Raw genomic sequence first — 2,152 nt, 5'->3', positions numbered from 1 at the left:
CTAGTCTTATTTTATATATGTACATGCATGTGTATATGTATCCCCTGCCTCCTATCATTTTCAAGCAAGTCCTCAGATGTATCATTTAACTTGTAAATATTTCAGCATGTATTTCTAAAAGTTAAGAAATTAAACAAGTTCATTAATGAAAATAAATGGGATGAACTTTTAATTGGCCAGAGTCCTCAACTGTAGTGCTGGACTGGTACTTCTTTTCCATTGTGTATCTCAAGGGGACCAATTAATGAGTCTACTGCTCTGGCATCCTCCCCTCTGCAATATAGAAAGACTCTACGCATCACCTCCCTTTTTGTTAAGACCTTTTTTCTTGAAACAGATGGCAGTATATTTACAGTTAACCCTGGAACAGTGTCCAGGGAGGTTAGGGGTGTTTACATATTGTATGATTACAGTAAAGTAAGCTAGAGAAAAAGTGTTAAGAAAATCATAAGGAAGAGAGAATAATACATTTACAGTATTGGGCTGTGTGTGTGTGTGGGGGAACCCATAGGAGTGGACCTATGCAGTTCAAAATCATGTTGTTCAAGGGTCAGCTGTAGTTTTCATACTGGGTTAAAACCCATTTCTTGCCTTCTTGAGGTTAGAATGAACTAGTCATGTTTCAACTTAGATATTTATCTCCTCTCCTTATAGCATTACACCTGCAGGCAATCTGTCTGGTTTCTTCAAACCACCCTATTTTCGAGGTCTGAGAAAACTTTGTTTGACTACATACAGGTTGTTAGGCACCTTCTGATTAAAGTTTTTAGAGCTGTTACAACGGAACAATTTAGGGTGGGAGTATTTTGAACTTGCATCCTTTCTGTGCTTTTAAAAATGCATTTTAGATGGGCTATGTGAATATTTTTAAACATTCTAAAGTGCATGAAACAAAAGGAAAACACTTCAGAATTTATTGTGTATATTTTTTTGTGGGATGAGACTTCGTTCAGGGCTGGTTTTCAAGTGTGAGTTCAGACTGATTTTTAGTTGTTATGAAAGAACCCCAGGTGACTACTTTTAAATAATTTTGTATTGTAATGCTTGTACATGGTTGCACATGGTTCAGAAAAACAACAGTAGAAGTGTTAAGTGATCTCTCCGTCTTCTTGTCCCTGTTCTTCCTCTCCAAGAGCTACTGCTGTTAACAATTACTCTTTCTGGAGGGAGGTGGGTGGTGGGGGATGTAAGCATATATGTATAGACCTTTTTTTAATATATGAAGTACACCTTCTGTTTTAAATCTTGCTGTTTTCACTCCGTATATTTAAAGATATTTGAGATCTAGGAGACCGCCCTTTTAAGTTTTAACATGTAGTTTTTTAAAGTACATTTCAAGTAAACCAAAGCAAAGAAATAAATGTTTTTCATTGTTGTATCAGATTTTTAAATTTCCTACTTTAAAAATGCAGTTTGAGAGTCATAGTTGATCTGTTTCTTCCCCTCAGCCCTCCCAAGTAGCCCAGTTGTCAACAGGTTAAGAATGTTTAGGAACAACAGCTTTGGGAAGTAGTTTGGCATAAGTGGCCATGCCCTAACTTCTCTTGTGGCTATTCCACTCCTAGATATATACCCTAGAGAAACTGAGACATATGTGTCAGGACATGGATGTGAAAATGTCATAACAACATTGTTTGTAATAGGAAGAAAAGGAAAACAAAAACAAACTGGGAAGACCCCACCTGTCCTTCAGTCCACTGGATAGATTCCGTGGCTTGTTCCTACAGTGGAATTGCACAGAAGTTGAACTGAGCTATGGCTACACGTGTGAACACGGATGAATCTCCGTGGTCGGGAAAGCAAGGTGCAGAAGAGTACATCCACTATGGTTCCGTTTCTGAGAAAGTCAACACCAAGCTGTTAAGTTAAATCTATGGTAAATAAAAGCAAAGCAAGGAAATGATTAACATGAAATTCAGTGTTAACCTGTTCTATCGGAGGGAGAGGAGACCGTGGAGAGCAAGGAACAACAGCCTTCAGAGGAACTGCTAATGATGCTTTGTTGCTAAAGCTGGGTGGGCGGTTTCTTTTTTAAACTGTATGTTTATGTGCTTTTGTATATGTATGATATTTCTTAATAAAATTTAAATTAAAATGGGAAAAGGTCTTGGAGTAGGTAGTGACTAATAAAATATGTAAGCATATTTAATGA

At 37.3% G+C, this 2,152-nt stretch overlaps 1 protein-coding gene across 9 annotated transcripts in view; it reads left to right on the top strand.

Moving 5' to 3' along the window:
* The window catches only part of LUC7L3 (LUC7 like 3 pre-mRNA splicing factor), a 30,543-nt gene extending 28,440 nt beyond the window's left edge, over nucleotides 1-2,103 (top strand). For 5 of the 9 annotated variants that reach the window (XR_013354451.1, XR_013354448.1, XR_013354454.1 and 2 more), the window contains one exon: nucleotides 1,644-2,103. The gene's annotated coding sequence lies outside the window, so the exon portion shown is untranslated. Of the gene's footprint in view, nucleotides 1-1,565 lie in introns of all 9 variants that reach the window. The other 4 variants (XR_013354452.1, XR_013354449.1, XR_013354457.1 and 1 more) reach the window with 1 other exon arrangement.
* The last annotated feature ends 49 nt before the right edge of the window (nucleotides 2,104-2,152 follow it).

The sequence above is a fragment of the Canis aureus genome, chromosome 16 (genome assembly GCF_053574225.1).
Source record: "Canis aureus isolate CA01 chromosome 16, VMU_Caureus_v.1.0, whole genome shotgun sequence".
Taxonomy (NCBI): Eukaryota; Metazoa; Chordata; class Mammalia; order Carnivora; family Canidae; genus Canis; species Canis aureus.
This window is presented reverse-complemented; position numbering and strand designations above follow the sequence as displayed.